The 19721-nt window shown below is 39.2% G+C and overlaps 2 pseudogenes; one reads left to right on the plus strand and one right to left on the minus strand.

The window, feature by feature from the left end:
- On the minus strand, window positions 326–1410 carry Vmn1r190-ps (vomeronasal 1 receptor 190, pseudogene; annotated as a pseudogene).
- Window positions 8247–8612, plus strand: Vmn1r-ps98 (vomeronasal 1 receptor, pseudogene 98; annotated as a pseudogene).

Raw genomic sequence — 19721 nt, forward strand, 5'->3', positions numbered from 1 at the left:
AAGAAGACAGAATAAACCTGTGGGTAAGAAACCTGTAGAAAAACAAAATTCTAATTCCAGTTGACTGCATGCCCTCCTGTATTTCCTGATGCAGCAAGCTAAACTGCATGATAGGAATGGTGGGATGGTAGGAGTGTGAGCATCCCTGCCCACTTCGTAGAGCCTGAACCAGTCTTCAATTTTCTAAGACAAAGCTCTCTGTAAAAAATAATATATACAATCTCAAATTTATTGGTGTGATACATTAGAATAAAAAGGCAAAGCCATCCAAGTGTATATAGCTTTACTTTATAAAGAACTAGGTACGAAAGGAATTTCTTATTTCTCAGGGGACACAGCAGGGCTTAGCAACGTGGACATTCCCAGTGATCAGGACAAAGGGGCTGAGACCAGCATAATTAAGTACTAAAATGCTTTAATATTTAGTATTGTGGAGTCGTGTGTCACTGTGGAACCTGTGTAGAAGGAGAAAATAAAATCTGACCAATAAAAGAAAAGGAAACAGGTCATGAGAGTGAGAACCCTCTGGGTAGCTCTGATTTCTGGCCTAGAATTGTTTGCAGACCTGGAGCTGTGAAGATAGAGGACACGCTTGTGATGCTTATACAGATGGAGAGCCATGGACCCACTGCTCCAGCCCATGAGACCCTGGAAAATGACATCACGGAGAGTCATGAGAGAGAGGAACAGCCACTTAACTGTGTGCCTGGATGGTAACTTATAACAATATCCAGTAAACATTCCAACTTCAGAACTGTTCATGCTACTGCCTACTGTGATATAGTGCAGCAAATTGGAGCTTATGAGGGAATTAAAGATCCAAAAGAGGAGGAGAAAGGCAATAACATGCCATGCTGTCTGTGGTTTGAGCTTTCTCCACAGTGTGGTCCTGGGACTGATGGTGACAGCCTGGACCATGCTGAGGAGACAGGTGGTGCAGATGGAGAGGCCACAGGCAACCCTTTCTAGATAAATTATAGTTTTACAACCAACATCACCTAGGAAGTTTCTGATGTAAAAAATTGTGGCTATGTCTCTGACCCCTATGCAATAAATAATGATTGTGTTTACAAAAGCCAAGTGGATGAGAATAACATCTATATTTTTGTTCTCAGGACCCATGATGAAAGTACATACATGTCTCACAAATAAGATGATGTTTCCTAAAACTCCAAGTCCAATAAGTGAAAAGAAAATTATTTTCTGGATGAGGTCACTCCAAATTATCTTCATGGCTAAAGCTAGGAATAACCTGAGAAACACAAGGAAGTAAGCATGATCTAGTTCATGTCTGTGGGTTTTCTGTTTTCTTCCGTGGAATGAACAGTGTATTGTGTAAGTGCACAGATTTTTTTGCTTACAGATACCTGCTTTTATTCTTGGACCTTCTGTTCTTGGTTCCATTGACATGGAGATGACGATGATGACAATTGGATGTGAGCACCGTGCTGATGCCTTCTCAACCTTCACAGGAGTTCTTTACATCCTCCATCTCTAAACTTTTCCCATGTGAAATCCAGACAAAGAATAGCATCACCAAGCTTCTAAGCAACGGCGTTGAGCATCAACTTAGAGTCTTCCCTTCTTAGATCCCTTTTGCCATCCTGTATACACTCATCCTTCAAGAAAAGATTGAGCTAACAACAAATTGCAGCTCTTCTAAAAGTCTAATACTTGCCACAGTGGGTTGCTTCCCAGGGAAAGTCATGTGGCTTTTCTTTGTCTCCAACTCTGAATTGACCTTGGCAATAAATAACACAGATTAATTAGATAGGGCAGTAGTTAGTCCATATCCTCTTCTTGAGTGGAATGGTTTAATTAATTTTTATTTACTATCATCTTATGGATGAGATCATATTAAAGGTACCACACCCCCACTACTTATAGGCTTTTCGTGACTATTTCCTAAGAACCTTCTTCCAAGGAAACATCAAATCCCAGCTCTCAGCTTAGGCATTGTTCCTCTGGACTCCAAACTGAGGCACTTACTATCACTTTGATTTCTAAGGTTCATGAAATCGGTGATTTTGTCAGTCAGTGATGTGATACCCTATAAATGACAAACAACTTAATACCTCATACTGATTTGGGTAATTTTACACATGACATCTGTTTTCTCATTCTGTTTAAAGTTAAAAATAAGGATTAGAGCTTAAATGTATTCATTTTGACTCCATTTTCATAAATCATAGTTTTATGTGGGGACCTTAAGTGTACATGTCTGCTACTTTTTAGCATTCCCTGCTGCTCACCAAATTTATCTGTGAATCACTTTCATCTACTCCTGAGCAATGTAACACTGGCAGTAATAGGTATTGAAATAAGGAAGCTGTCTTTGATTCCTGATTAGTGCCATTTCTGGACTAGGAAAGTTATTCATTTACTTCAATTCAAGGAAATGTCAGAGAAACAATTATTTTATATTTTGTTTATGTTAAATTTAGTCATTGTTGTGTGTATGGGCATCTTATGTGCACGTATTTCTAATGACCACTGTGCACCTGGTGCTTGCAGAGGCCAGAATACAGCCTTGGCTCCCTGAACCAGGAGTTGCACATGGTTGATAGCTCCTGTCTGAGCTGATAATTTACTCAAGGGACTCTGCAAGACCAGTGAGAGTTCTTACCACAGAGCCTGCTCTTCAGTCCACATGTGTACATTTTTAATTGGCTTCCACAAACTTCTTACTTTTACCATGTTAGAGTCAGTCAGTTTAATCTGTTCAACCAGTTAAATGAGGGATTCAAATGACGTGTGGATGCCAAAGTTTTAGAAATAGAAAGCTCAGTATTCACAAGAACATCCTTTGTGACCACCCAAAGTAGATTTAAATTCTGGCTTTCCAATTCATATGTTCATCACCTTGAGCATACTTATTTGGCTTCTTTAAAAAGTACTTTTCATATGTAAAGTATGCTTTTATGTAATACAGGTATAATTTAGGGAGTCAATGAACTGATAGGAATAGTACCTTGTGAGGTTCCCACTATGCACTAAAAATGCATTTTCTAAAATCAGATGTTACTACCAGTATTTAGCCTCATGACTGTTTTATCCGCAATTCTCATATTCGATGGTTTACATTTGATCTAGAAAAGGAGAAATTACAATAAATGAAATCACCATAAAGAAAGAAAGAATGTTCCATGCACAGAAGACTGAAGTCACCAGAAGTTACACAACCAAGAGAAGCAGTAGGAGCAAGAGCTTCCTACTCCAGGCTGCACTGCAGGTGCCTCTGTCTCCTACCCCTGCCTGTCCTGTGTAAGGAGCTGGGACTGTCCTTGTGGACACTGAGACAATTCTGGATCGCACTTAGGAAATGATAGACCATCCTCTCCCTGAATCCTGCCACTGTCCCCTCTCAGAGTGACAAGGAGCCCACATCCTTCTCTCCCACACATCAGCCCTCCACAGATATCTATCAAGGTCAAATGCAGCCCCATCTCCCATGACATGGCAGCACTCACCTGTGCAGCCGGTGCAGGGCTCAGGGTCGGTGTCCTCACAGCACAGCCAGGCCTTGTTTATCAACCTCAAGTCCTTGTGTTCAAGCAAGGTGACAGGATGTCACCACCAGGAGTTTGGCTTTGTCAGGGGAAGAGACTTTTCTGTCTCCACCCTCAAGGCCAGCACTGCCTTTTCCCTGGTGCTCTGTCATTTGCTGAACCCAGAAACTTTATGATTCCAATTACAGTGTCTGTGAGTAAGGAGAAGGGTGATGATCAGGGCCTGAGGGGCCTTTGGGCTTAACTACAGTCTTGCCTCTTTCCCTCCATGTACCCGCTAAACCAAGAACTGCTTTGAAAGAAATTTCTGACAATCCAAAGTGATCACTCTCTGAATAATTTTTAAGCATATTATTTAGTAATAATAATAGATCATCGAGTTCTACAGCCAGGGGCTGTCTGCAGTGTCATGTTTAGGACAAAGAGATGAGGAGATATCTGGTAGATTCTTCTGTGCGCTTAGCACTGCTTAGGATGCCTTTACAGATAACTTAAGTGATTTAAGTTTGTCTGATGTTATTTTCTTTTTCTTACTTCAGTTTTTTCCACACAATAGATTTTGATAATGTCATTTCCTTCCCCCAACACTTCCCACATTCTCCACATCCCTCTACCCACCCAACTTTAAGTTTGCCATCTTATGCTCTCTGCCCCACAAAATAAAACAAAAGATCTGAAAAAGAAAGTCTAAGCAACAACAACAACAACAACAACAACAACAACAACAACAGAAACAGAAACAGGAACAAAAACATGGAGTTTCCCTGGAGTATCGCTGAGGTCACCCAGTGACAATTGTTGTAGAAAACTAATTGTCCCATTTTTAACAGATATTAATTGAAAATAGTTTCTTGGTTACTGTTACAACCTCTACTTCTCTCTCTCAGTACTGGTACTCTATCTAACTTAAACTCGTTCAGGTCTTGTGTGTGCTTCCATGGTGTCTATGAGTTCTTTTGTGCATCAATCCATGTTACTATCCTCATCCCCTCTTCCAACTACTTCCCTTCCTCTGATGACTATTTTATTTCCTCTCTAAGTGAGATTCAAGCATTTTCCTTTAGGCTGTCCTTATTACTTAGCTTCTTTTGTCTAAGAATTGTATCAGAGTTATCCTGTACTTTATGACTAATATCCACTTACAAGTGAGAACATATCATGGATCTGGGTTACCTCACTCAATATGCCCAGTTTGTGAGAACCCCAGGAGACTCTCAGGGACCACTGGTGCAAGCACATAGATGCAACTCTCCCTGCTCAGCAGGTTAGAAATGTGACCCCCGGGCTTGGTGATTATATAGGGAAAATGCACAAGCTGGGGCTTTTGAACCTTGGCATTACATGGTTAGGTAAGGGGTAAAGAAATGCTATCCTTCAAATTGATAACTTTTGTTCAGACAGCAAGGACGGACCATACATCTGGAAAAGGTGTTTTTTGACCTGGGAAGGAGTAACTCATTCTGATATCAGTAACTAGTGCATCCTTACAAGGTCACAGCTGTCTGGGAACACTGGTTGTCTCTTTTTCATAGCTTAAGAGTGGGGGCCTTATCACTTTAAGGACATTGAATTTTCTGCCCCCTTCAAAGACAGGAGACAGCTGCACCAGGGGGGAGTGCTAGCAATTTAACTTGGTGTGTGTGTGTGTGTGTGTGTGTGTGTGTGTGTGTGTGTGTGTGATTGTGCGCGTGCGAGTGTGTGGTAATGTGGAGGGGAGTGCTAAACTCAGCGCCAGGGCTAACACAGAGGCAAGTGCTGGCTGCTTTTTGTTTCTTCAAACTCAGGATGATATTTTATAGTCCCATCAACTTGTTTGCCAAATTCATGGTGTTGTCGTTTTTAGTAGCTGAGAGTATTCCATGTATTAATGAACCACATTATTTTTTATCTACTCTTCAATTGATCGACATCTAGGTTGTTTCCAGTTTCTGTCTATTATGAATACAGTTGCTATAAACATAGTTGAGCATGTGTCCTTGTGGTATCGTGGAGGATCTTTTGGGTATATGCTCAGGAGTGGTATAGCTGGGTCTTGAGGAGGATCTATTTCCAAAATTCTGAGAAACTTCCTAATTTATTTCCAAAGTTTTATACCAATTTATACTCCTACAGCAATGGAGGAGTGTTTCCCTTGCTCGATATCCTTGCCAGCATGTGCTGTCACTTGAGGGTTTTTTTTTTTTTTTTAATCTTAGCCTTTCTGATGTGTATAAGATGGAGTCTCAGAGTCATTTTGATTTGTATTTTCCTGATGGCTAAGAATGTTGAACTTTATTTGAACTTTATTTTTGTTTGTAGAACAGGATTTTAATATTTTAACTGTTAATATTCAACAAACAGAATAATTATTTTAAGATATATTTTGTTGTTATGTCTTCCTTTCTATTTCTGATTTTATTAATTTGGATATGGTCTCTGTACCCTCTGGTTAGTCTGGCTAAGGGTTTATCTAGCTTGTTGATTTTTCTCAAAGGACCAGCTCCTGGTTTGGTTGATTCTTTGTATAGTTCTTTTTGTTTCTATTTGGCTGATTTCAGCCCTGAGTTTATTTTCTGCGCTCTACTCCTCTTGGGTGTATTTGCTTCTTTTTGTTCTAGAGCTTTCAGGTGTGCTGTCAAGCTGCTAGTGTAAGCTCTCTTCAGTTACTTTTTGGAGGCACTTAGAGCTATGAATTTTCCTCTTATCACTACTTTCATTGTGTCCCATAAGTTTTGGTATTGTATGTGTTTATTTCCATTAAATTCCAAAAAGCCTTTAATTTTTTCTTTATTTCTTCCTTGACCATGTTATCATTGAGTAGAGTGTTGTTCAGCTTCCACATGTTTGTGTGCTTTCCATTGTTTTTGTTGGTATTTAAGACCAGCCTTAGTCCATGGTGGTATGATAGGGTGTATGGAATTATTTTAATCTTCTTGAATCTCTTGAGACCTGTTTTGTGACTGATTATATGGTCAATTTTGGAGAAGGTACCATGAGGTGCTGAGAAGAAGGTATATTCTTTTGTTTTAGGATGAAATGTTCTATAACTATCTGATAGATCCAGTTGGTTCATAATTACAGTTAGTTTCACTGTTTGTTTAGTTTCTGTTTCCATGATCTGTCCATTGCTGAGAGTGGGGTGTTGAAGTCTTCCACTATTATTGTATGGGGTGCGATGTGTGCTTTGAGCTTTAGTAAAGTTTCTTTTATGAATGTGGGTACCTTTGCATTTGGAGTATAGATGTTTAGAATTGAGAGTTCATCTTGGTAGTTTTTTCTCTTTGACCAGTATAAAGTGTCCTTCCTTATCCTTTTTGACAAGTTTTGGTTAAAAGTTGATTTTATTAGATATTGGAATGGCTACTCATCCTGATAAGCCCCTACAAACAGTGATCACGGGACTTTGTTTATTGCCTTGCTTGTTCCTTGACTATTTGTGTTTCTTGCCTTGTTTGTTCCTAAACCTAGAACTGATCTTAATATTTGCATGTAATTAAGATGGCATAAAATCAGACTGGGAAAAAACAAACCTGCTTCAGCCTCAGAACTGGCTGGGGTCATGCTACAGTGTTGTTTAATTGTCTGTATATATATATTTATCGTTCTTGCTCCCTCCCTTGAGAACCCGTTGACAGATTGAGCTGGCTTGGTCAAAAATCCAAACAGACCTTGCAGGGAGTGGGGTTGAACTGCTCTCCCTGGAGATGAGCTATGCCTGGAGGGGACCCAAGGCTGTCTGAGCTCTTTCCCTGGTCTAAGAGTGAAACTCTCCGCACTAAAGCAAGAGATAGGTCATGCTGTGGGTCTCTGAAATAATGCTCTTTGCTAAGATAAACTAGGCTTTTAATGTTTTATAATACAGATTACAGACTACTATTATGTTTAGATTTTATGTCAACATGTCACAAATTTGTAAAACTTGAGTAAGGAGCCTCATTTAGAGTTGTTCTGTCTTGATTGATGTGGAAAGACCCACCTGATTGCGGGTGGCCCCTAATGTTAAGAACTCAGGTTAAAAGTGTGTGTCAGACGGAAGATCATCCTGCCTCATGCTTGCTTGCCTTCCCTGTTGTAGCTGAGTTGATTTGTTCTGTTTCTGCAGCTAGGGCTGATTTCTTTCCTGAGAATGGAACCCAGGACTCTCTTGGAAACTTACAGGCTTCTGGAGCTACATGGAGGTACATGCCTGTGGACTAACAGTTATGGCCTCCAGTGAGAGATAGCTATGGTGAAATTACTCCAAAAGGTGAGGCTTACAGGCTCAAGCACCAAGTAAAATACTGGGTCTCACCAACTCTCTCAAACCACCAAGTGTGGGTTTATAGTATGTTTTGCCATCTATCTCATGGAGTGGGCAATGTGGGTGAGAATGAGAGGTCAGTACCCCACAGGACATTTCTATCCAAAGTGATTTGCTATCTGCACTGCCTCTTGCATTATTAAAAGTAAAAGTGATATATAATTAACCTTCAATAGATATGGCTTTGATAGATTCTGAAATCTCCCAGATGAGCTGAATTAACATATCCATGACCTTTGTTACCATTTCTTTGGTAAAGTGAGTTCCTCTGAAGTCTCAGTGAATTCCTAATGCACACTACAGTGCATACCACAGTCACCATGTGTGCACTACATCCTTGGAATTACTCTACCTGAGGGCAACTTTGTGCCTGTGACCAACAATTCATCTATGCCCACCTTCAAGAGAAGAACAATTTTGCTCTCTATCTCTGTGTGCTCGGTGGGTCAGAGAATTGATTACAGTTTCTTTTTCTTTCAGAAAATCCTAGAAATGTTTGTGAAAGCATGGTTTACCTAGAAAAGATGTCTCTGAACCTTTACACCTGTTCTGCAGGTCACCTTGCCATCGTCCCTGGTGTTACCATCAGTCCCAGGACCACCCCTTGGAGAAGCTTCGGTCAGAGACTACATGACAATGTAGTCTTGCTTATTTATTTCTCTTTTGGATCTTGATGAACTCCAGATTTCTCTATTATATCACAGCATCCAGTAGCATGATCAGATAGATCTGGAGTTGAAATGTATTGTGGTTGTTGTACTATGCTACTGTTACTGTTACAGAGTTTGTATGCAGTAAGGACTGTAATTTATCAAAGCTGCTAGCAGAACAACAGTCTCTGAGCTAAACTTGAGACTGCCACATGAAGGCAGGTGAGGGAAGGATATTTAAAGGTGAATACACAGGAAGACCTTGAGCTTCTGCATAAGCAAGCTAAGAACAATTCTGCTCTGCCAAGTTTACACAGCCAAGGAGACCTCAGAATAGTCCTTGAATGTCTGCATATGCATGTTATAGGAGCCAAAAGGCAGTCAGCTATGTTATAACAACTATGTGGTTACAGCTGTAAATTTAGGGTGGTGGAGGGGGTCACTTAGGATACTGGGAACTTATCTACTAGCAACTGGAGTCAGAGACAAACTAATAGGTACCACGACAGGTGCCTAGCACAAAATGGATTCTCCTTAAGTCATCACATTACTGTCTAGAGGGTCTTGATTGGGTTCATTTTCTCGGCCAGTTACAAAACATTAACCAGCATAGAAAAGAATATCTGACATTGAAGACAGAAACAGCAGACAGATCTGAAGAAAGACTTTTGTTAGGGATGAGCATACACACAGTGAGTCAGACACGGAGAAGGACCCTCTGCAAAGCAAAGGGGCAGGGGACTTGGGAAGCCATAGACCAGTTTCTGCCCGAGGATCGGGTGTTCTAAGGGTCTTGGTAGGGTTCTCCTGCCCTAATTTTAGCTTGTTTAATTTGAATGAAGAAAGGGAGGCTAATAGGCCCACAACTGTAGTGTAAACATGTCCTAATCCAGCCCTTAGTTTGTGAGATCAGTCCACAGGCAAGGGGCCCTCTTGGCAGAAAAGCCTGCCACGTCTTAAAGCCTTTGTCTCTGGACTGGATGTTTGCTTTCTCTGTTATCTATTACTGGTCCTCATCTGTCTGCCTATCAGGGACTGAACTTCCTGTTCTCAGTGCCATCCTCACACATAGTGAGGTGAGGGGTTTCTCTCCTCTCCTCTCCTCTCCTCTCCTCTCCTCTCCTCTCCTCTCCTCTCCTCTCCTCTCCTCTCCTCTCCTCTCCTCTCCTCTCCTCTCCTCTCCTCTCCTCTTTCCTCCTTTCTTCTCTCCTCTCTCTTTTTCCAATCTTTCCCTTTCCCCTCAACCTTTACCCTCCTCCTTCCTCTTCTTCCTCCCTTCCTCTTTGTGACTTAATCTTTTAGAGTCTCATGTGTTTGCACAATAGATCAATGGTACTGTATAGTGGTTCATATGAAGGTCAATGGTCTCTTCCTGTATAGACATCCCACTGGTGTTCTCTACCTCCTTATATATACATTGGCAAACAGTTCTAGTTCAGACATCAGAGCTTCAAAGTGTACTCATTCTTATGACTTGTTTCCTTATCTTTTTATCAAGTAATTTTCATTTCATCCTCTTACATGAGTTCTAACTCTTCACCATGGCTATCCCATTTTGTAATGACAAGTTTGGCTAAACTGTGACAATTCCTATAGTCAAGTTCCAGAAATAGAGTACATTATTTTTCTATATTCTTGTGTACCTTTTCTATGGACCCTCAGTAATGACTAAACCTGCTTCACCTGAGCAATAGCCAATTGAAACATCAACAACAAGAAAAACAACAATATCAAAAAGAAAAAAAGGAAAAGCAAAAGAAAAAAGAAAAGAAGAAAGGAAGAGGGAAAGAGAAAGAAAGAAAGAAAATAAGAAAAAAAACTTTTCAGTCTTTTTCCCAACCCTTTTCCTGTGAAAAATCTAAGAAGGGTCTTCACATGCTTTATGGGCCTGATCTCTCTTCAGAGCCCCTACATGCTGCTGTCTGTACCTGGAGTTAATAATGTTTCTAATAAACATTTAACCCTGAAAAGATAATCCTCCTCAGAGGAATCCTCTAACTCTCAAACCTAAAACATTGCACTACCTCGTTCCACGCTTCTACAACACGAAGTGTTAGAATACTTCTAAATCTTGGCTCTGCTGTGCTTATCCCCTTTGTCCTGATCAACATGGAAGCTGGTATGGCTAAAGGATGAGGAGCATGCCGACAAATGCATCAGTTAATCTTTATACCTGTTCCTTTGTGAAATAAAAGTATATATAGAACAAATTGTAGTTCCTTAAAGTTCCAACATATCAAGTCATTAAGTTAACCAAGGCTTTTTAAAGATAAGTTTGCATTGTTACTATTATTATTTTTATAATTGATCCTAGACAATTTAAGACCTGCTCAAAGGGGTCTAGAAAGATGCAAGCACAAATACCCAGTGCCCTCTCCACTGTGCTCATCATGTGGCTTTGGATCTCTTGATTACTTGGGAAAAAGACTGGAGATGACCTTATTGTCAGGAAGTTAGACATAAACAAATAAATAAATAACATAAAGAAATAAGGAATAACTAATGATCATCCACATTCATATCCTCTCAATGCACTTCCATGGTTATCAGGTCAAGGAAGTTCCCACCACCTCTTATTTGTCATGGGCTCTTCCAAGGAGGCAAGAGTGTGAGACCAACAGGGAAAGCAGTGTCAGGATATAACTGTCCTGGAGGGAGAGCAGATATTCTAAAGAGAGACTGTCCCCTCCTTTTCACATTCATATTATTAACATTCAAATGCAAATATTAACATTTGCCCAGGAGTCAGTCTAATCCCTGGGAGGAGAAAGGCTGAAGCCTTGGCACTGTCAGAGAAGGGACTTGCCTTCCCAGAGAAGCTTCACACAGTTCTGAGGAGATATGCACTTTTCCTGGATACTCTTTCTGTTATAAAATTGTAACCTTGCTACAGAGAAGTGGAGAGAGCAAGAGTCTTTCTTTCTCTGGTTTTGTCAAACCACAGATACATCCATTTTCTTTGTCAGTTTGTTTCCTAACTTCCTTAAGGAAGCAGTGGCTTTAATGAAATCTTTTGAAGTTTTTCATGGATGTATAGGTTTTAAATGTATATGTGGGTTTTGAGTGTGTGTGTGTATGTGTGTGCATGTTTTTGAGTAGATGGTCACATGTGTATCTGAGGTGGTGCACATGCACATTTGTACTCCTCTGCATGCATAGGACTGAAGTAGATATCAGGATTCATCCTCCACCTTCCACAATATTCAGGCAGAATCTTCCAATCAGACACAGCATAGAAAAATGGCTAAGCTCACTACCAAGCTTGTACCGATAGCCTATCACTGCCTTCTGAGGCTGGAATTACAGTGAAGTGGCCACCCCATCAGGCATTTAAGTGAGGTGGCTCTCACACTTGGAAGCAAAGCACTTTAACCACTGGGCCATCTCTCCAGCCAGAGTCTATTCATCTTAAGTGCCACCTTGTTTCAAGGCTACCCTTTATATGAGGTCAGCTTTTGGGACAAATAGGAGGTAACCAGGTGCCCTTCAGTATGCTCTCTGTCTGTGGGAGGTCAGTTTTCTCTACAGACCTCTTCCTGGATAGAAGGTCTCTCTTACATATTTCTGTCTTTTATTGAGTAACCTAGTCAGAGAAGTGCAAGTTTTAAACTTTTGTTTTTCTTTATACTTCAAAGAGAAAGAACTTTAGTTTTCTAAACAAAATAACAAAAATAACAGAACAAATTGCTTCTTTTTAGACTGGGAAGAATTATTTTTAAATATATTTTATTTTAAAATTTATTTTCATTTATTGTATTTATTATTTAAAATAATACTTAAATTTAAATGTATTCTGATCATATTCTTCCCCTCTTCCAAGTTCTTCAATATCATTTTCCCCCTCTGATCCATTCAACTGCCAGTTCTTTCTCAGAAAGCAAATATCCAATGAACCAATTAAAAAGAATCCAAACCAAGAAAACCAAATAAAAACACGTTAAAATAAAAGAACTAACAGATTGTGATAAAATAACACACACACACACACACACACACACACACACACACACACACACACACACTCACCTCTGGAGTCCAGTTATATACTTGAACATGATACCTGTCCCGGAGTAGTTGATATACCAAGTGTTATTCTGAAAGAAAATTAATTTCCCCCCTCTGAGAAGGTAAATGTGACAGTTCACATGTTAACGTTTACCCCAGTGGCAAGATTTGCAGTCATTCACTCAAAATTATAGCAAAATAAAATATACTATTATAAAATAAAAACTACCACATCCACATTGAACAAGACAAACAAACAGAAGAAAAAGAGTCAAAGAGAAGACAGTGGAATCAGAGATCCACTATTTTCACACTAGGGAATCTCATAAAACCATCAAACTGGAATTCATAATATATACATAGAGGACCTGGCATATTCCTGTGCTGTCCCTGGGCATGCTTCTTCAGTCATTGTGAGTTCATGCGAGCTTTGCTCATATTGATTTAGAGAGCCTCATTTCCTTGGTGTCTTCCATCTCCTCGGGCTCCAATGCTCTTTTTGCATCCTCTTTTTTGGGGTCCCTCAGGGACCCCCAAATACATCAAATACCTGGGGAAGGTATATAATACCTAGATAATTTTTTTGCCTCAGGCCAGCCTTTTCTTTTGTTATTTTTATTTTTATTAACAACAGGGAGGAGATGTAGCCTCCCCTCCCCCAGCCTTAATAGTTCCACTGTTTACACCTGGATGGAGCTAGCTGCTCAATCGTTCGGCCACGCCCACTGCTGGAGCCCCACCGCTTTGCTGTTCCGAAGCCATCATGTGTTCACCTGCAACCTTACTCCAAGATTATTTGGTGGGAATCGGGTCCCTCCCCATCCTTCATAACTAAGTGTCGGAAATAAAAAATTGAGCTTTGATCAGAATCTGCTTTGACTTAGCTACATTTCTTTCTCTTGTTGCCTAGTCCCTCTTCTCTTCCAGGTTTCCAAAATGCCTTTCCAGGCTCAAACCCAGACCTGTGAGCTGCTGGCCAGACACAACATTTGGCGCCCAACGTGGGGCTGAGAAATGGCAAAGGATTTTTGGAAGAGGCACTGCTGGTTTGGAGCTCCATAGAAGAAGAAAATAATTAAAGGATAAAGGAAATTCATACGGGAGAAGGTCAGTATGTGCTAAGCTGAAACAGCATTAAACCTGAGTGCTGGTTCACTTAGGTTCAGCAGTGAAGCTTAACAGGAGCTGGAAACTATAACAGGTGGTAGGCCGTGGCTCTTAGAAGCTACATTTTTAGGCGTGAGAAAAGAAAGGGTTTATTAAAAGGAAATTAATAATCAGGTGGATTGCTGCAGTTAAAAAAACTGCATCATGAGGGAGGAAAATGTCCCAAAACTCAGAAAAAAATTTCAGGAGTTCCATGCTTTGTTCTCTCTGGGCCTTATAGCAGAAGTACTCTGTCTCCTTTTGTGTCTTGTCTAATATCTGGTGCATCAATCTGTTCTCATGTTCAATTCATGTATGTTCGTGTCCAGTCTATATGAATGCATGTTCTATGTTTTATGTTAGATAATAAAGATGGTATAAAAAAACTTTATCTGCAAAGCCGAGAGCTGCTACGTGCTTCATTCAGGAAACAAACACATGGCAGGAGGGTCCTTGCTGGAAAACTGTTCATTTTAGGAAAAAAAAAAAGGGCAAGTGCACAGCCTCTTAGTTTCAGGGTAAAAATGCTGATAAATGGTTCGTGACTAATGTGTTTGACAAATGGTAAAGTGCCTTTTATTCTATGATTGTAGCTAAAAAAATTAATATTCTCTGATTGGTCTAAATGTAACTGCTTCATTTGTTTTTTTTTTATTGATAATGTGCTTTGCATGTTTTCACATTCAGCTCATAAGTTGTTGGTTAAGATTAATAATTGTTACACTGCTACAGATGGTTAGTGTTAAATTTGATAACTCAAGTTTAGAGTCCTTCTGACACGTGGCATAAGGCAGGCCAAGAGGCTGGGTCTCTAAATAAATTTCTAGTTTAGATAACAATTAATGTGGTTCCTATCCTAAATAGTAAAATTTAAGATAAGATTTAAAGCAATGCCTCTTTATTAAAGCATTAAAGCTTGCATGTATTCATAGGTATTAATTGGCAGCCAAACTTCGTAATATGATGGTAATGCTTCTAATATTGATTTTAAAGATGATACATTGTTTTAAACTTGGGTTTTGCTTTCCCAAGGTTGTAGATATTATCCTAACATTGCGCAAGAAACTTAAAAATTATGGTTAAAACTGCCAGTGTTCCATTGACTACAGCTTGCAGTTTAATTGCAAATTTAAGATTTTCTACTCACCCATATATTGTTAATTAAGATTATTACAAGAGTAACCATCTTTTAAAAGCTCTAATACAACTCACTTCATACAAAACTGTGACAGAGTTATCTAGTTATGTTTGTCTTTGTGCATAGATTAGACCCTCAAACAATCAGTTTGGCTATAGTTGCTGCCTGGCAGGAAACTGCAGTATGGGCAATTTTTTCACAACACTAAAGTTGTGAAAAACGTTTTAACTGTAAGTCATCTTTAAAAAGAGTATCAAAAATTAGAGGCGTAGACAGTTAAATTGTTCCTCTAGAATCGGTCCTTATTACAAGAGGGCCAAGATGCTCAGATTAAAAAATTTTACATTTGAGTCAATACAGGGCTCTGGGCAGCCCCAGAGTGACTTGTGGCCTTCTTGTGTTTCACAAACAGTGCCTGAGAAAGTTTTTCCCTGTGTTCAAAAAATTTCTTTTTAACAGTGTTGCAGATCTATTCAGATGTTTAAAATAATGCTTTAGCAAAGAGTTTTGCTTCTAGTGAACTGGTAATCACTAAAAAATTTTGCCTCTAGGTATGGCTAATGTAACTTTACATTATGTAAGAAAAATTTTTATTGTTTCTGCTTCTATATAAGAAGCCAAGAGTTTTAATCTTTCAGTGTATATTGTCTCCTAGTGAAAAGTATTTTATTAACTAATGCTTCTCAATGAAAGTTTACCTTGAATCCTTGCTCTCACCCAAAAGATTCAGAGACAATATCCTTTTATTACTTAGGGTTTTAGTTTACTACAAAAGGTTTTACAAAAAATAAAGAAAGCTTTTGTAATTGTTATTAATTATATTCATTGGTAATTAAATATTAGCTGTGCCCAAGACAATTCTTTGGCCAAAAATACCCATTATTGTAAAGTCATTTTTCTCATCTTCCCAGCCGACCATTGGCCCACGTGGGCCCAACTAGCTACTGTGGGGCAGAGCCTTAAAACACGCACTTTCCCCTGTTTTAGCACAAATAATCTAGTTGTGTGCTATAGATGATGTTTTAAAATGCTAAACAATCAAACCTTAATTTGTATATTAATAGTCAATGCCATATCTCTGAGCTCACAATTGCTTAAAATTGTTCGTCCCTCAGATACTATTAATTCTCAAATTTGCAATTGCTTATGCATATTTCTAGTTAATAAATAAATAAATTATGCACATGTGACTCTTAATAACTTTTCAAGCTTTCTAGTTACAACCGCTCCTTAAGAAAAATAATTGAAAGTGCAATTAGTCACTGCACCTTTACAGCCAAGTATTTAAAATATTTTGTCAACAAGTTATTAATTCAACAGATTAGATATTGTAAAATTTTAAAACTTTAAGTTCTTAAAAGACAAAAAAGAGAGAAATTGTATCCCCGTACATACTATTTAGTGCATTCCCATGCACACTATTTAAATCATGCCTTTATTTTCAAATTTTAAAATTTAAATGTCAAAGAATTTAATAAATGCTTTATAGTATCTTAAAAAGATCTACTTATTGGCTTATAAATTGATCCTAAAACAGCTACCTTATTGGAAAAGGGAAAAACAGGTTCTCTCCACAGAACGCTGCAGAAACGTATTAGTTAATTCGTGTGACGAGCTGGCAGGTAAGTTGACTCAGTGTCCTGATTAAAATGACTAACAAACTAAATTAAATTCATGTTTTAGATCCATCCTTGCTTGACATTTTTCCAGTTTAGACTAGCTTCTAGCCTTTTAACTTTATGGCAATAGTTCATCAGAGATTGTATGTACTGACTTAGTAAAATTAGTCATTTAATGGAGTCATAATGATTTTTCTCTTTTCTTCAGTGTGACCAGTCTTTCTAACTCAATCTTAGACTGGTCTAATATTCAGTCCAATGTTAGAGATTCCTATATTCTAAATTACCTAACAAAGTTAATTCAGAGCACATCCCCCACTTCCCCTAGATCCCTAACCTCAAAAGGATTGCTGGCCTTACAGCTAGTAAAAAAAGCTATTAAAGAGCAATTTGTCACTTATATAGATTACTCCTTGCCGCTGCATCTGTTAATTTTTAATACGACTCATGTGCCTATGGAACTGCTATAGCAAAAATTTCCTATAATGTGGATGCACTCAAAGATTTCTCCTAAATGTAATATCTTGCCATATCACAAAGCAGTGGCACAGATGATGATCACTGGAAGAAGGCAGGCATTAACGTATTTCAGAAAAGAGCCAGATATCATTGTTTAGCCTTACAGCGTAAGTCAGGACACTTAGCTAAAACAACATAGTACAGATTGGTTGCTTGCACAAATAGGTTTTAACGAAACTATAGACAGCCACTACCCCCAAGATAGGTTAATAAAATTTTTAAATGTACATGATGTGAAATTTCCTAAAATGACTTCCTTACAGCCTTTATATAATGCTCTATTGATTTTTACTGATAGCTCCTCTAAAGGGCGAGCTAGATAGCTTATTAATAATCAACAAGTTATCATAGAGACTCCTGGCCTTTCGGCTCAATTAGCCAAATTAACAGCAGTACTAAAGGTCTTTCAGTCTGTACATGAGGCTTTTAATATCTTTACTGACAGTTTATATGTTGCACAATCAGTACCCTTATTTGAGACCTGTGGTACATTTAACTTCAATACACCGTCAAGATCCCTTCTCTGCATACAGGAGAGGCTTCTAAAAACGTGATTGATCATTGCCTACAAGCATTTAATGCCATGGGTTTGCCTAAACTTATTAAGACAGATTCTTGTCTAGGCCATCCTATTGTAGTAAAAATTTTATTTCATTCTGTAAGGAATTCGATATCAAACATAAAACTGGAATTCCTTATAACCCCATGAGAAAAAAAAATCGTTGAACGTGCTCATCACACCTTGAATTGGCTTTTTAAGACAAAACAGGGGCAGCTATATCCCCCAAGGTCACCAAAGGCTCATCTTGCCTTTACTTTATTTGTTCTAAATTTTTTGCAAACTGATATTAAAGGTCAGTCTACAGCGGATTGCCACTGGCATCCAGTTACTTCTAATTCTTATACATTAGTAAAATAAAAGAACTCGCTGACTAACGAACAGAAGGGTCCAGATCCGGTTCTAATCTAGGGAAGGGGCACGGTTTGTGTTTTTTCACGAGATGAAGATGGAGCACGGTGGCTGCCCGAAAGATTAATTCGTCAGATAAACATAGATTCTAAATCTTCTCATAAGTATCACCTTGAGGACTAAAATTCCTCTTTTGCTTAAAATTTAGCTGGGGACTCAGGCTCCCAAAAAAGCTGTTTTCCTGCTACTCTCTGAGCCAGCTCCCCAACAGGAGGCCAGAGACTAGCCTTAGCTTTACAATTTGCAACTAAATAAAGTACCTGGACTTCCCCAAAAGAAGATTTACATTGCTATTTTCTCATTGTCTAGTTATGTTTTTTTTTTTTTTTCAAGCAGGTCAATCTACACCTTCAGCCAGACTGCAGTGGGCATGCATCCCCACCCCTTAGAACATACAAGAGGCAACTACTATTTTCATTTCAACACGTTTTGTGACTTTCAGTCTGAGTTAAAATTTAGGTTTACCAAGAGGGCTAGAAAAGCAAATATTTCAAATATTAAAAGAAATTGGTTTTTATTTTGATAGACAGGCTTAGTCCCTTAGCTGGCCTCTGGCTTTTCACCCTTGCTGTTACTGCAAGGTCCCATTAGTTCCTCAGGCTGTAAAAATAACAGAGATGAGGAGAATGACTTCCAGCTTCTATTTCAGCCACAAATCGTGGTGTTACTAATGACATAATTCTTGTCTAGGCCTTACTAAATCTGAGGTTGACAATTCTCCTTTAGGAGCTGCACAATACTCAAAATTGTGCATACTGGTTCGTGATCATACAAATACAGTAAGGGTACCACTTAGTACAGAGAACTACTGCAGGGAGAAGTCCAGCTTGACCAGTTCTGAGTTCTCTGTGAGATATACCCCGTTTAAATAGAGGTTGGTATCTATTCCCAGCTAAAAACCAAAAATGTCTAAGGCTCTGCCTCCCCTCTCCAAAAGATACCAAGAGCCACAGGTGTGGGTCGTGACAGCACCCATGAGAGAAATCGGGTCAATGTCCACCCAAGCCAAGGTTAAAAGCCCATTCATCTACAGATGAGAAAATCATTTGATCACCTCAGTTAAGCGTGGCCTTTTTAAACTTAATTTATAGGGGTGGAGAAAGGTTGGAAACCATACTGTTGGAAGGGCAAGCCCTTCACAGCCTCCCACCCTAAAAAAGCCAATTGGCCTTTAACTACGGAGCCAGTCCTTACCCCCTTTTCCCTGTTCCCCGCCGGTCATCCATTAATTCAGAGGAATATCAACTCAGTGTTATTCTTAATAAAGTGCATTTCAAATTTGTTCTGTCAAACTTCGCCAGGGTTCCAACGCCTTACTTAAAATTCAACTAGAAAGTTACCTATTCAGTACTAATTAGCATTATAAAGTCAGAGCCTACTACTCAGGGCTTTTCTGTTGTTTACTAGGGCAGAAAGGACAGTCTTATCCAGATACGGTTTACCATAAAAAAAGTTAGGGAATCCCACGGAGACAGGTTTTTATTTTAGCTCTAAGAATTCAGGCAGAACTATTAAACATAGATAATTTTTTTGCCTCAGGCCAGCCTTTTCTTTTGTTATTTTTATTTTTATTAACAACAGGGAGGAGATGTAGCCTCCCCTCCCCCAGCCTTAATAGTTCCACTGTTTACACCTGGATGGAGCTAGCTGCTCAATCGTTCGGCCACGCCCACTGCTGGAGCCCCACCGCTTTGCTGTTCCGAAGCCATCACGTGTTCACCTGCAACCTTACTCCAAGATTATTTGGCGGGAATCGGGTCCCTCCCCATCCTTCATAACTAAGTGTCGGAAATAAAAAATTGAGCTTTGATCAGAATCTGCTTTGACTTAGCTACATTTCTTTCTCTCGTCGCCTAGTCCTTCTTCTCTTGCAGGTTTCCAAAATG

The sequence above is a fragment of the Mus musculus genome, chromosome 13, assembly GCF_000001635.26.
Source record: "Mus musculus strain C57BL/6J chromosome 13, GRCm38.p6 C57BL/6J".
NCBI classification, from domain to species: Eukaryota; Metazoa; Chordata; class Mammalia; order Rodentia; family Muridae; genus Mus; species Mus musculus.